The sequence below is a fragment of the Salvelinus alpinus genome, chromosome 12 (assembly GCF_045679555.1).
Source record: "Salvelinus alpinus chromosome 12, SLU_Salpinus.1, whole genome shotgun sequence".
Taxonomy (NCBI): Eukaryota; Metazoa; Chordata; class Actinopteri; order Salmoniformes; family Salmonidae; genus Salvelinus; species Salvelinus alpinus.
This window is the reverse complement of record NC_092097.1, coordinates 37149876-37165498: the sequence shown is the minus strand read 5'-3', so window position 1 is coordinate 37165498 and position 15623 is coordinate 37149876.

Sequence of the window (15623 nt, the reverse complement as noted above, 5' to 3'; positions counted from 1 at the left end):
TCTCATGCTCTCTCATGCTCTCTCTCTCTCTCCTGCTCTCTCATGCTCTCTCTCTCTCTCTCATGCTCTCTCATGCTCTCTCTCTCTCTCATGCTCTCTCATGCTCTCTCTCTCTCTCATGCTCTCTCATGCTCTCGCTCTCTCATGCTCTCTCTCTCTCATGCTCTCTCTCTCTCATGCTCTCTCTCTCTCATGCTCTCTCATGCTCTCGCTCTCTCTCTCTCTCATGCTCTCTCTCTCTCTCTCTCTCTCATGCTCTCTCTCTCTCATGCTCTCTCTCTCTCTCTCGCTCTCGCTCTCGCTCTCGCTCTCTCTCTCTCATGCTCTCTCATGCTCTCTCTCTCTCTCTCATGCTCTCTCATGCTCTCGCTCTCTCTCTCATGCTCTCTCATGCTCTCGCTCTCTCTCTCTCTCATGCTCTCTCTCTCTCATGCTCTCTCTCTCTCTCATGCTCTCTCATGCTCTCGCTCGCTCTCTCTCTCATGCTCTCTCTCTCTCTCTCTCATGCTCTCTCTCTCTCATGCTCTCTCTCTCTCATGCTCTCTCATGCTCTCTCATGCTCTCTCGCTCTCTCGCTCTCTCGCTCTCTCGCTCTCTCATGCTCTCGCTCTCTCTCTCTCTCATGCTCGCTCTCTCTCGCTCTCTCATGCTCTCGCTCTCTCTCTCTCTCTCTCATGCTCTCTCTCTCTCATGCTCTCTCTCTCATGCTCTCTCATGCTCTCTCTCTCGCTCTCGCTCTCTCTCTCGCTCTCTCTCTCTCGCTCTCTCTCTATCTCTCTCTCTCTCGCTCTCGCTCTCGCTCTCTCATGCTCTCGCTCTCGCTCTCTCATGCTCTCGCTCTCGCTCTCTCATGCTCTCGCTCTCGCTCTCTCTCTCTCTCTCTCTCTCTCATGCTCTCTCATGCTCTCTCATGCTCTCTCATGCTCTCTCTCTCTCATGCTCTCTCTCTCTCTCTCTCATGCGCTCTCTCTTTCTCTCTCTCATGCTCTCTCTCTCTCTCTCTCTCTCATGCTCTCTCTCTCTCTCTCTCATTCTCTCTCTCTCTCTCTCTCATTCTCTCTCATTCTCTCTCATTCTCTCTCATTCTCTCTCATTCTCTCTCATTCTCTCTCTCTCTCTCTCTCAGTCTCTCTCTCTCTCTCATTCTCTCTCTCTCTCTCATTCTCTCTCTCTCTCTCTCTCTCTCTCTCTCTCTCTCTCTCATGCTCTCTCTCTCATGCTCTCTCTCTCTCTCTCTCTCATGCTCTCTCTCTCTCTCTCTCTCTCTCTCTCATATGCTCTCTCTCTCTCTCTCATATGCTCTCTCTCTCTCTCTCATATGCTCTCTCTCTCTCTCTCTCTCATATGCTCTCTCTCTCTCATTCATGCTCATGCTCTCTCTCTCTCTCTCATATGCTCTCTCTCTCTCATTCATGCTCATGCTCTCTCTCTCTCTCATATGCTCTCTCTCTCTCATTCATGCTCATGGTCTCTCTCTCTCCTTAATCATGCTCATGCTCTCTCTCTCTCTCATATTGGCTCAGGGATTAGAGCTATTTAAACAGTTAAATCACACGGGGTTAAATCGATTGATAAATTACTGAGAACATTGCGGTGGTTATTAGTGTGAAACACCCTTAATCCCTCTAATTCACTCTGTCAACATCAAGGTCTTTGTACCAAGGCAATCTGTCCAAAAGTATTTTGGACAGATTGTTTATGGTTTATGGATCATCATATCACTGGTATGTTCATTGTCTTTGACTAGCATGTCTCATTCTTTGTTCTTTAAAACCCTGCAACCTAGAATAAATTACATGTTCAAAAGTATTCAAAAGTTCAAAAGTATTTTGGACAGTGACAAGTTTTGCTGTTTTGGCTCCAGCACATTGGATTTGAAATGATACAATGACTATGAAATGAAAGTGTAATTTGTGTAAGTGTAAGTTTTAATTTGAGGGTATTTTCATCCATATAGGGTGAACCGTTTACAAATTACAGTACTTTTTGTGCATAGTCCCACCATTTTAGGAGACCTAAAGTACTGGGACAAATTCACTTAGATGTGTATCAAAGTAGTCATAAGTTTAGTATTTGGTCCCATATTCTTAACACACAATGATTACATCAAGCTTGTGATCCTACAAACTGCTGTTTGTTTTGGTTGTGTTTCAGATTATTTTGTGCCCAATAGGAACTGAATGGTGAATAATGTATTGTGTCATTTTGAAGTCACTTTTATTGTAAATAAGAATATAATATGTTTCTAAACACTTAGCTACCATGATTTATGGATAGTCCTGAATAAATTGTGAATAATGAGAAAGTTACAGATGCACAAATATCATACCACCAAGACATGCTAACCTATTATATTTATATTTGTGCGTCTAACTCTACTTTAGGATATCCTATCATCCTCCTTGTCTTCAAGAAAATGTTATTCCCATGACTTTTCATGGATGGTGCAGGACAACTGTTTTCTAAGTCAATGTGGAGACAATTTACAGTGCATTCGGAAATTATTCAGACCCCTTGACTTTTTCCACATTTTGTTACGTTACAGCCTTCTAAAGTTTTTATTTTACAGTTTTTATTGTCATTGTTGCAAATGTATTACAAATTAAAAGCTGAAATATCTACTTTACATAAGTATTCAGACCCTTTACTCAGTACTTTGTTGAAGCAGCTTTGGCAGATATTACAGCCTCGAGTCTTCTTGGGTATGTGGAGGTAAACCCAGGCCCTGCATGTCCCCAAGCACCCTCATTTGTTGACTTCTGTGATCGAAAAAGCCTTGGTTTCATGCATGTCAACATCAGAAGCCTCCGCCCTAAGTTTGTTTTACTCACTGCTTTAGCACACTCCACCAACCCTGATGTCCTAGCCTTGTCTGAATCCTGGCTTAGGAAGGCCACCAAAAATTCGGAGATTTCCATACCCGACTATAACATTTTCCGTCAAGATAGAACTGCCAAAGGGGGAGGAGTTGCAATCTACTGCAGAGATAGCCTGCAAAGTAATGTCATACTTTCCAGGTCCATAACCAAACAGTTCGAACTTCTAATTTTTAAAATTAATCTCTCCAGAAATAAGTCTCTCACTGTTGCCGCCTGCTACCGACCCCCATCAGCTCCCAGCTGTGCCCTGGACACCATTTGTGAATTGATCGCCCCCCATCTAGCTTCAGAGTTTGTTCTGTTAGGTGACCTAAACTGGGATATGCTTAACACCCCGGCAGTCCTACAATCTAAGCTAGATGCCCTCAATCTCACACAAATCATCAAGGAACCCACCAGGTACAACCCTAAAACCGTAAACTTGGGCACCCTCATAGACATTATCCTGACCAACTTGCCCTCCAAATACACCTCTGCTGTCTTCAATCAGGATCTCAGCGATCACTGCCTCATTGCCTGTATCCGCTACGGGTCCGCGGTTAAACGACCACCCCTCATCACTGTCAAACGCTCCCTAAAACACTTCTGCGAGCAGGCCTTTCCAATTGACCTGGCCCGGGTATCCTGGAAGGATATTGACCTCATCCCGTCAGTTGAGGATGCCTGCTCATTCTTTAAAAGTAACTTCCTCACCATCTTAGATAAGCATGCCCCGTTCAAAAAATGCAGAACTAAGAACAGATATAGCCCTTGGTTCACCTCAGACCTGACTGCCCTCGACCAGCACAAAAACATCCTGTAGCGGACTGCAATAGCATCGAATAGTCCCCGCGATATGCAACTGTTCAGTGAAGTCAGGAACCAATACACGTAGTCAGTCTGGAAAGCAAAGGCTAGCTTTTTCAAGCAGAAATTTGCATCCCGTAGCTCTAACTCCAAAAAGTTCTGGGACACTGTAAAGTCCATGGAGAACAAGAGCACCTCCTCCCAGCTGCCCACTGCACTGAGGCTAGGAAACACGGTCACCACCGATAAATCCATGATAATCGAAAACTTCAACAAGCATTTCTCAACGGCTGGCCATAACTTCCACCTGGCTACTCCAAACTCGGCCAACAGCTCCGCCCGACCCCCACCCCCCCCCCCGCAGCTACTCGCCCAAGCATCCCCAGCTTCTCCTTTACTCAAATCCAGATAGCAGATGTTCTGAAAGAGCTGCAAAACCTGGACCCATACAAATCAGCTGGGCTTGACAACCTAGACCCTCTATTTCTGAAAATATCCGCCGCCATTGTCGCAACCCCTATTACCAGCCTGTTCAACGTTCAACCTCTCTTTCATATCATCTGAGATCACCAAGGACTGGAAAGCTGCCGCGGTCATCCCCTGGACCCAAACTGTTACAGACCTATATCCATCCTGCCCTTCCTATCTAAGGTCTTCGAAAGCCAAGTTAATAAACAGATCACTGACCATCTCGAATCCCACCGTACCTTCTCTGCTGTGCAATCCGGTTTCCGAGCCGATCACGGGTCCACCTCAGCCACGCTCAAGGTACTAAACGATATCATAACCGCCATCGATAAAAGACAGTACTGTGCAGCCGTCTTCATCGATCTGGCCAAGGCTTTCAACTCTGTCAATCACCATATTCTTATCGGCAGACTCAGTAGACTCGGTTTTTCTGATGACTGCCTTGCCTGGTTCACTACTACGCCCGACTAGGATCACCACCCTGGACGGTTCCGACCTAGAATATGTGGACATCTATAAATACCTAGGTGTCTGGCTAGACTGTAAACTCTCCTTCCAGACTCATATTAAACATCTCCAATCCAAAATGAAATCAAGATTCGGCTTTCTATTTCGCAACAAAGCCTCCTTCACAACTTACCCTAGTAAAACTGACTATCCTACCGATCCTCGACTTCGGCGATGTGATCTACAAAATAGCTTCCAATACTCTACTCAGCAAACTAGATGCAGTTTATCATAGTGCCATCCGTTTTGTTACTAAAACACCTTATACCACCCACCACTGCGACCTGTATGCTCTAGTCGGCTGGCCCTCGCTACATATTCGTCGCCAGACCCACTGGCTCCAGGTCATCTATAAGTCCATGCTAGGTAAAGCTCCGCCTTATCTCAGTTCACTGGTCACGATAACAACACCCACCCGTAGCACGCGCTCCAGCAGGTATATCTCACTGATCATCCCAAAAGCCAACACCTCATTTGGCCGCCTTTTCTTCCAGTTCTCTGCTGCCTGTGACTGGAACGAATTGCAAAAATCGCTGAAGTTGGAGACTTTTATTTCCCTCACCAACTTTAAATATCTGCTATCTGAGCAGCTAACCGATCGCTGCAGCTGTACATAGTCCATCTGTAAACAGCCCACCCAATTTACCTACCTCATCCCCTTACTGTTTTTATTTATTTACTTTTCTGCTCTTTTGCACACCAGTATCTCTACTTGCACATGATCATCTGATGATTTATCACTCCAGTGTTAATCTGCTAAATTGTAATTATTCGCTCTTATGGCCTATTTATTGCCTACCTCCTCATGCCTTTTGCACACAATGTATATAGACTCATTTTTCTCCCTACTGTGTTATTGACTTGTTTATTGTTTACTCCATGTGTAACTCTGTGTTGTTGTCTGTTCACACTGCTATGCTTTATCTTGGCCAGGTCGCAGTTGTAAATTAGAACTTGTTCTCAACTAGCCTACCTGGTTAAATAAAGGTTAAATAAAAATAAAAATAAAATAAAAATAAAGCTACAAGCTTGGCACACCTGTATTTGGGGAGTTTCTCTCATTCTTCCCTGTAAATCCTTTCAAGCTCTCTCAGGTTGGATGACGAGTGTCGCTGCACAGCTATTTTCTGGTCTCTCCAGAGATTTTCGATCGGGTTCAAGTAAGGTCTCTAACTGGGCCACTCAAGGACATTCAGAGACTTGTCCCGAAGCCACTCCTGCGCTGTCTTGGCTGTGTGCTTAGGGTCGTTGTCCTGTTAGATGGTGAACCTTCACCCCAGTTTGAGGTCCTGAGCGCTCTGGAGCAGGTTTTCATCAAGGATCTCTCTGTACTTTGCTCCGTTCATCTTTGCATCGATCCATGCCGCTGAAAAACATCCACACAGCATGATGCTGCCACCAACCTGCTTCACCGTAAGGATGGTGCCAGGTTTCCTCCAGACGTGACGCTTGGCATTCAGGCCAAAGAGTTCAATCTTGGTTTCATCAGACCAGAGAATCTTGTTTCTCATGGTCTGAGAGTCCTTTAGGTGCCTTTTGGCAAACTCCAAGTGGGCTGTCGTGCCTTTTACTGAGGAGTGGCTTCTGCCTGGCCACTCTACCATAAAGGCCTGATTGGTGGAGTGCTGCAGAGATGGTTGTCCTTCTGGAAGTTTCTCCCATCTCCACAGAGGAACTCTGGAGCCATCGGGTTCTTGGTCACCTCCCTGACAAAGGTCCTTCTCCCTCTGATTGCTCCATGTGGCTGGGCGGCATGCTCTAGGAAAAGTCTCGGTGGTTCCAAACTTCTTCCATTTAAGAATGATGGAGACCACTGTGTTCTTGGGGACCTTAAATGCTGCAGAAATGTTTTGGTACCATTCCCCAGATCTGTGTCTCGACATAATCCTGTCTCAGAGCTCTAAGGACAATTCCTTTGACCTCATGGCTTGGTTTTTGCTCTGACGTGCACTGTCAACTGTGGGACCCTATGTAGACACCTGTCCAATCAATTGAATTTACCACAGGTGGACTCCAATCAAGTTGTAAGAACAACTCAAGGATGATCGATGGAAACAGGATGCACCTGAGCTCAATTTCAAGTCTCATAGCAAAGGGTCTGAATACTTATGTAAATAAGGTATTTCTGTTTTTCATATGTAATAAATGTGCAATCATTCTAAAAACCTGTTTTACCTTTGTCACTATGGGGTATTATGTGTAGATTGGTGAGGAAAATGTTTTTTTTAATTCATTTTAGAATAAGGCTGTAATGTAACAAGATGTGGAAAAAGTCAGGGGTCTGAATACTTTCCGAATGCACTGTATTTAAATTGTGCAATAGGTAACAACCTGGCTTTGCTTTGAAGCAGCCAGCCTAACACACTGTGTGAACCTGTCTCTTGACGTGATTGTTGCCGCTCTGATAAAAACCTGAGTCCGGTAATGTTTTGTACAGAGGTAATTCAGCAGAAAGATAAGGGTTTCCTGCAGCAAGCGAGCCTCAGATAGGCAGGGGGTCTCTTATGTCCCACGTCAAACACACCAGGCATTTCAATTCATATGACTATAGGAATTACCACCTGGCTCATTAGCTTGTGAGTGAGCAACACAGAGGGCTGTTTAATAATGGTGTGTGTGTGTGTGTTTGTGCGTGTATTTACCGTTAATCGATAATGTAAAAGGCCACCTCTTAGATACAGTTGAAGTCAGAAGTTTACATACACCTTAGCCAAATACATTTAAACTAAATTTTTCACAATTCCTGACATTTAATCCTAGTAAAAATTGCCTGTCTTAGGTCAGTTAGGATCACCACTTTATTATAAGAATGTGAAATGTCAGAATAATACTAGAGAAAATGATTTATTTCAGCTTTTATTTCTTTCATCACATTCTCAGAGGGTCAGAAGTTTACATACACTCAATTAGTATTTGGTAGCATTGCCTTTAAGTTGTTTAACTTGGGTCAAACGTTTCAGGTAGCCTTCCACAAGCTTTACACAATAAGTTGGGTGAATTTTGGCCCATTCCTCCTGACAGAGCTGGTGTAACTGAGTCAGGTTTGTAGGGCTCCTTGCTCATACACACTTTTTCAGTTCTGCCCACAAATTTTCTATGGGATTGAGGTCAGGGCTTTGTGATGGCCACTCCAATACCTAGACTTTGTTGTCCATAAGCCATTTTGCCACAACTTTGGAAGTATGCTTGGGGTCATTGTCCATTTGGAAGACCCATTTGCGACCAAGCTTTAACTTCCTGACTGATGTCTTGAGATGTTGCTTCAATATATCCACATCATTTTCCTGCCTCATGATGCCATCTATTTTGTGAAGTGCACCAGTCCCTCCTGCAGCAAAGCACCCCCACAACATTATGCTGCCATCTCCATGCTTCACGGTTGGGATGGTGATCTTTGGCTTGCAAGCCCCCCCCCTTTTTCTTCCAAACATAACGATGGTCGTTATGGCCAAACAGTTTTATTTTTGTTTCATCAGACCAGAGGACATTTCTCCAAAAAGTATGTTCTTTGTCCCCATGTGCAGTTGCAAACCATAGTCTGGCTTTTTTACGGCTGTTTTGTAGCAGTGGCTTCTTCCTTGCTTAGCCTTTCAGGTTCATATCAATAAAGGACTCGTTTTACTGTTTTACTTTTGTACCTGTTTCCTCCAGCATCTTCACAAGGTCCTTTGCTGTTGTTCTGGAATTGATTTGCACTTTTCGCACCAAAGTACGTTAATCCAGTGGTGGGCCGTCAGGGCCAGCAAGGCCTTCTCTGCTGGCCTAAACATCCTCAGAATATATATATTTTTTAAATATATTTTCCCACAAATATGTATTAAATTATTCCCCAGAGTAAGAGTTATACTCTTCATTTCATAGCTTTCCTCTTGGTTGCACTGCTTCCAGCCCCGGGTTGAGATTTGGAGGGCTGGTCTTTATGTTAGATCTTTTATCCAATCATATTCAGCCATCATGTGTTGCCAGGGGTCTAAAATCTGCCCTCAGGCCTTCAGAATCAACAGTGCGGGCGCTTGTAGCTTAAAGTGAATGGAAATGAAAATTTAGTGTCAACCAATCAGCTTTAGAATTGGCTATTGTACGCCTGCTGGCTGGCTCCAGTGTTACACAGGAGCCAGCTAGCAGGCGTAGTGCGTGCACGTCTTTTGATTGGATTACCAATATTGAAAGGCAGGTCCTATGGGCAGGTCTATGCAGAACATCAGAATTAGGAAATTGAATTTGATAAACAAATTAATTTGCGTACTACTAAGCTGTTTTTTCAACCCACAATGGCGGAAGGAGGAGAAGATATCGATTTGGTCGAGGATATAATTATAACGCCATTCTCAAGACGAACTTTTCAAGAAAAGTTAGACATTGTAAGGAGAGGTCGCCCGACGCCGACGCTACAAAGCCTGTCACAGGGGTTAGTTCACCACTTTCAAAGTTCCAACTACGAGCGCTATGGCTCCGAGAAGCACTGCAAACTGTACTGCTGGGAATGCCTATTATTTGCAAGTGATCGATTTGGTGTTTGGAGCCACACTGGCTTTGCAAACTTGAGTTGTCTAACCAAGGCAGCAACGAGACACCAAAGTACGGCTGGGCACTTACAAGCAATGGTGCTTTTGAAAACTTTTGGGGACACCCGGGCAACGGAGCTGCACAATGAAAAGGTGAAGAAAAATAGGGAAATATTGAAAAGACTCATTGATTGTGTCATGTTTTTGAGTAAACACTTTATCTAAAAATGTCAATTTTTGTCAATTTCAAGGTGACGCAACGCCTGGTTATACTGCGTTTCTGTCTAAATGTATAGTGTCTAGAGCCATGGCATCATAATGATGGTAATAAGAGGTGGATTAATTCGGGTGGGACTGTGTAGGACCTCACTGAAGGCCCAGGCCCCAGGCCCACGGCACGCCACTGCGTTAATCTCTAGGAGACAGAACGCGTCTCCTTCCTGAGCGGAATGACGGTTGAGTGGTCCCATGGTGTTTATACTTGCGTACTATTGCTTGTACAGATGAGCGTGGTACCCTCAGGCGTCTGGAAATTGCTCCCAAGGATGAAACAGACTTGTGGAGGTCTACAAAAAAAAATCTGAGATCTTGGCTGATTTATTTAGCTTTTTCCATGATGTCAAGCAAAGAGACACTTTTTGAAGGTAGGCCTTGAAATACATCCACAGATACACCTCCAATTGACTCAAATGGCGTCAATTAGCCTATCAGAAGCTTCTAAAGCCATGACATAATTTTCTGGAATTTTCCAAGCTGTTTGAAGGCATAGTCAACTTAGTGTATGTAAACTTCTGACCTACTGGAATTGTGACACAGTGAATAATAAGTGAAATAATCTGTCTCTAAACAATTGTTGGAAAAATGACTTGTGTCATGCACAAAGTAGATGTCCTAACCGACTTGCCAAAACTATAGTTTGCTAATAAGAACTTTGTGGAGTGGTTGAAAAACGAGTTGTAATGACTCCAACCTAAGTGTATGTAAACTTCCGACTTCAACTGTAAGTGCTACATTTACTTTATGATTACACCTAGGCAAGGCGTGATGTGATGAAGGAGGACATTTTGTGGGAAAGAAGAAGTGTACCCACCGTTAAGACTAAATACAGGAGAAAACACACACACACACACACACACACACACAGCAGCGTCTGGACATTCACACACTGCATGGCTGAATGGCTTGGTGAATTTTTTCTTTATTTATACAGGTTTTTCTCATTGAGATAACATCTCTTTTCCAAGAGAGACCTGGTCCAATAGCAGCAAGGGGAACAACGTTCCAGAAAACAACTTACATATACGAACACAACATTAAACAAAACCATAAAAACACACATACAGTACAACAATTACATATTATGTTAAAAACACGAAATTCTTGACTAAAAACAGCTGTCCTAAAGACAATTACACTCTTCTATGATATATACATCGATCAAGTGTTTAAACTCCACCAACGAAACTAGATCATCCAATTTTAAAATGTTCAAGAGAGATTTCCAGGACAACGGAGCTAAGTAACAAACTATTTCTACCATGACCTGTTCTAATTTTTGGTACTGTTAGAAGCAAATGAGAATGGGACCGTAATTGATATTTATTTACCGACCTGACTAAAAAAGAACAGAGATAAAATGGCATTTTACCCAATATGGCCTTATAAATCAGTGTATACCAGTGTTGAAGCCTACTCAAGGTCAATGGCGACCAGCCAACAGTGCTGTAGAGATCACAATGTGTTAGACATTTTTGATTTGTAATGTACCTGAGGGCTGCATGATACACTGAATCAAGTGCTCTCAGGGTAGTGGTTGAGGCCTGCATATATATAACATCACTAAAATCTAAAACCGCCAGTAATGTACATCATACCAGCTCCTTCCAGGAACAAGCCTTATGCAGGTAATAAAAACCTATTCTCAGCTTGAGCTTCCTTATCGAGTTCTCTACATGCACAGTGAAACTCAGCTTATCATCAACCCACACACCCAGATATTTGTACACTTTAACTTGCTCTATAGTATGTCCGGCCAATGTAGCAATGACATGATTAGTAACATGCCTGGCATTTGAAAATACTATGCATTTTGTTTTACCTGAATTTAGAACCAGCTTTAAATCATACAGATTCTGTTGTATGACGTTAAATGCTCTTTGGGCATTTTCAAAAGCTAAAGATAAACTACTACCACTTGAATAAAGAACAGTACCATCTGCATACAAATGGACATCCGCTGTTTCAATAAGATCCCCAATGTTGTTGATATACAAAATGAACAACAGTGGGCCCAAAATAGAACCTTGCAGAACAGCTGAGCACACCTCTATGGACTCAGATTTACAACCATCCGCCATTACACATTGTGTACGATTAGAAAGATAATTTATAAACCAATCTAGAGCATGACCAGTAATTTACACAACATTTTAACCTTTGCAGCATGGTCCACGGTGTCAAAAGCCTTCGATAAATCAATAAAGACAGACACACAATGTAACTCCTTATCAAGTGCACAATGGATGTCATTTAAAACCTTCAATGTTGCTGAAACAGTGCTGTGGCCAGACCTAAAACATGATTGCATTCCATTTAAGATGTTGTTTTCTTGGAAGTAGGTCTTTAGCTGCCAGCTAACTATGGACCCCAGTACCTTTGACAGTGCAGACAATTTTGATATGGGCCGATAGTTGTCAAGTAGCGAAGGATCTCCACCTTTCAGGAGAGGCAGTACAAAAGCAGATTTCCATAACTTGAGGATTTCCTTAACATCAAGTGTGAGGTTAAAAATACATGTTAAAGCGGGAGCAATGACGTCTGCAGCTAGGTGTAGGAAGCGGGGGTCTAGTTCATCAGGGCCAGGGGATTTTTTTCCATCAATTTCTTTCAGGGCTTTATGCACTTCTGAAACAGAGAAGGATGAAAATGAGAACCTGGTGAAGGACTGCACAGGGGTGTCAGGTAAATTCATAGGGGGCTCAATTATACCTTTGACCTTTTCAAATAAACTGCCTGCATCTAAAAAATGCTGATTCAAGGCTTTCAGAATGGAGGTTCTCTCTACAATCTGTTTGTCTATCAACAATTGTTTGGGAAGCTGTGTATCTTTTTTGTACTCCAAACCTTTCACTACTTGCCAAAATTTGGATGGATTATTTAAATTATGTGAAGTAGTAAATTATGTGAATGGCTCATGCAATAGCATGGGCAACAGTAGAGACAGGAAACGACAAACATCTCCTCTCACCGATGTCCCTTAGAGCAGGGCATGAGTATTACAGGTGATGGAAGTCAATACATACCCCTCCAGACACAAATATTAATACTTTGGGACTGAGAGAGGTACTGTGTGTCTGTGGCCTGAAGCTGGAAAGATATTCAGCAACTCTTGGTGCATTAGTCTGGAAGTGTGTTAAAAAAAATCTATCTGTATTTTTAAAATGTAAGCTCTATGGCCTAAAAGGATATGTGAAAGAGACAGGAACCTGCTTTCCCCACTTCATGCAGTATCTATTTCTCAAACTCTGCCTAAAATCAAAGCATGCAGGACCTCCGTCAACAAAATGCATTGATTCAGGTCCTGAATACAAGCCACAGGTACACAATCTACTACCTGTACAGCACCACACATTGACAATTTAAAATCTGTGGTCACACATGACATGACACATGAATTTACATAAGAACATTGAATTAAAATGTAGCATGTCAACAAGAAGGTAATGGAAGGTAGCAGTCGTGAGGGCAGGGAGTAAGTGATTTTGCTGTAGTGGATTTGCTCTGTGTGTGCGAATGCATGGGGGTGTGGGTAGGTGAGCTCCAAGGAAGCTCCACAGTGTGAGCCCCAGGTCAGGTGTCATGTTAATGGAGTTTACGTGACACTTCCTTTCAGTAGCGTATTGCAGGAACCACAGAAGGATCAGTACAGGGGCATCAGCATGTCTATATGTACAGTATCCCTCACGTCTCATATATTGAATATATTGATTATTTGGATGGGGACAACACATTGATGAATTTAATAAAAAGTAATCCAATGTGTTGCTCTACAGCATATATATAGCTAATGTTCAACTCCTGTCCTTAGTTACAACATACAACACAACATACAACACAACGTACACTATATATACAAAAGTATGTGAACAGCCCTTCAAATTAGTGGATTTGACTATTTACATTTACATTTACATTTAAGTCATTTAGCAGACGCTCTTATCCAGAGCGACTTACAAGTTGGTGCATTCACCTTATGATATCCAGTGGAACAACCACTTTACAATAGTGCATCTAACTCTTTTAAGGGGGGGGGGGGGGGTTAGAAGGATTACTTTATCCTATCCTAGGTATTCCTTAAAGAGGTGGGGTTTCAGGTGTTTCCGGAAGGTGGTGATTGACTCCGCTGACCTGGCGTCGTGGGGGAGTTTGTTCCACCATTGGGGTGCCAGAGCAGCGAACAGTTTTGACTGGGCTGAGCGGGAGCTGTACTTCCTCAGAGGTAGGGAGGCGAGCAGGCCAGAGGTGGATGAACGCAGTGCCCTTGTTTGGGTGTAGGGCCTGATCAGAGCCTGAAGGTACGGAGGTGCCGTTCCCCTCACAGCTCCGTAGGCAAGCACCATGGTCTTGTAGCGGATGCAAGCTTCAACTGGAAGCCAGTGGAGAGAGCGGAGGAGCGGGGTGACGTGAGAGAACTTGGGAAGGTTGAACACCAGACGGGCTGCGGCGTTCTGGATGAGTTGTAGGGGTTTAATGGCACAGGCAGGGAGCCCAGCCAACAGCGAGTTGCAGTAATCCAGACGGGAGATGACAAGTGCCTGGATTAGGACCTGCGCCGCTTCCTGTGTGAGGCAGGGTCGTACTCTGCGAATGTTGTAGAGCATGAACCTACAGGAACGGGTCACCGCCTTGATGTTGGTTGAGAACGACAGGGTGTTGTCCAGGATCACGCCAAGGTTCTTAGCACTCTGTGAGGAGGACACAATGGAGTTGTCAACCGTGATGGCGAGATCATGGAACGGGCAGTCCTTCCCCGGGAGGAAGAGCAGCTCCGTCTTGCCGAGGTTCAGCTTGAGGTGGTGATCCGTCATCCACACTGATATGTCTGCCAGACATACAGAGATGCGATTCGCCACTTGGCTATCAGAAGGGGGAAAGGAGAAGATTAATTGTGTGTCGTCTGCATAGCAATGATAGGAGAGACCTATTTCAGCCACACCCGTTGCTGACAGGTGTATAAAATCGAACACACAGCCATGCAATCTCCATAAACAAACATTGAAAGTAGAATGGACTTACTAAAGAGCTCAGTGACGTTCAAGGTGGCACTGTCATAGGATGCCACATTTCCAACAAGTCAGTTCATCAAATTTCTGCCCTGTGAAGTGGAAATGTCTAGGAGCAACAACGACTCAGCTGCGAAGTGGTAGGTCACACAAGCTCACAGAACAGGACCGTCAAGTGCTGAAGCGCGTAGCGCGTAAAAATCGTCTGTCCTCGATTGCAACACTTACTTCAGATTTCCAAACTGCCTCTGGAAGCAAAATCAGCACAAGAACTGTTCATCGGGATCTTCATGCGATGGATTTCCATGGCCGAGCTGCCGCACTCAAGCCTATGACCACCATATGCAATGCCAATCGTTGGCTGGAGTGGTGTAAAGCTCGCCGCAATTGGACTATGGAGCAGTGGAAACGCGTTCTCTGGAGTGATGAATCACACTTCACCATCTGGCAGTCTGATGGACGATCCTGGGTTCTGCGGATGACAGAAGAACACTACCTGCCCCAATGCATTGTGCCAACCATAAAGTTTGGTGGAGGAGGAATATTATTCTGGGGCGGTTTTTCATGGTTCAGTCTAGGCCCCTTAGTTCCGGTGAAGGGAAATCTTAATGCTACAGCATAGAATGACATTCTAGACTATTCTGTGCTTCCAACTTTATGGCAACAGATTGGGGAAGGCCCTTTTCTGTTTCAGCATCATAATGCCCCTGTGCAAAAAGCGAGGTCCATACAGAAATGGTTTGTTGAGATCAGTGTGGAAGAACTTGACTGGCCTGCACAGAACCCTGACCTCAACCCCATCGAATATCGACTGCGGGCCTAATCCCCCAACATCAGTGTGCAGGTTGTCACACTAATGCTCTTGTGGCTGAATGGAAGCAAGTCTCCGCAGCAATGTTCAAACATCTAGAGGAAAGCTTTCCCAGAAGAGTGGAGGCTGTTATAGCAGCAAAGGGGGGACCAACTCCATATTAATGCCCATGATTTTGGAATGAGATGTTCGATGAGCAGGTGTCCTCATACCTTTGGTCATGTGGTGTACGTACCAACATACAATGTCATAAATATGTCAGGCCTTTCTTTGAACATAGGATTGCACACTTGCTCACTATTTGGCAAACACCAGGATAACAATCACACATTTTCAAACATTGTGTCACAAATGTTAATTACAGATCATTTATAGTTCTCATGAT